We start from the raw sequence: 409 nt of genomic DNA, 5'->3' as shown, positions 1-409 counted from the left end.
TTGTGTGATTTAAAGAATTAAAATGCATGAATTTACAAGTCTTATCTATTTGAATTGAATTAATTAATTTGCTTGCTTATTTCCTCAATGTTTCATAATTTCTTTACTTAGGTCCCGCCCACAAGAAAGGTAGTGCCGTCTTGAACAATACCGAATCCCAACTCAAGGCAGACACAGGTGGACAAGATGTTACAGGCAGAGAAGCAAGGTGAGCCATTAAATTGCCAATAAACGGTCCCCCGTGTGGATACAAAATAAGTGTGTCCCGTAGCAGTCTTAATAATTCGACTTTGCCTTCAATGGCCAGAGTTTGCCACACGGAAGTGCCTGATCTGGTAGCATTGCAAAATCATCTAACCAATTGTGTTATTACTGCTTGTGCCCATGGGACATTATAATTTTATAATGG

The 409-nt window shown here is 38.9% G+C and overlaps 1 protein-coding gene across 1 annotated transcript in view; it reads right to left on the bottom strand.

The window, feature by feature from the left end:
* Positions 1–409, bottom strand: part of LOC119591352 (glucose dehydrogenase [FAD, quinone]-like) — a gene marked incomplete at its 3' end in the record, with an annotated part of 95,822 nt that overhangs the window by 3,449 nt on the left and 91,964 nt on the right.

This window comes from Penaeus monodon, chromosome 28, assembly GCF_015228065.2.
Source record: "Penaeus monodon isolate SGIC_2016 chromosome 28, NSTDA_Pmon_1, whole genome shotgun sequence".
Classification (NCBI taxonomy): Eukaryota; Metazoa; Arthropoda; class Malacostraca; order Decapoda; family Penaeidae; genus Penaeus; species Penaeus monodon.
Note: the sequence above shows the minus strand (reverse complement) of the source record. Positions and strands in the feature narration are given on the sequence as shown.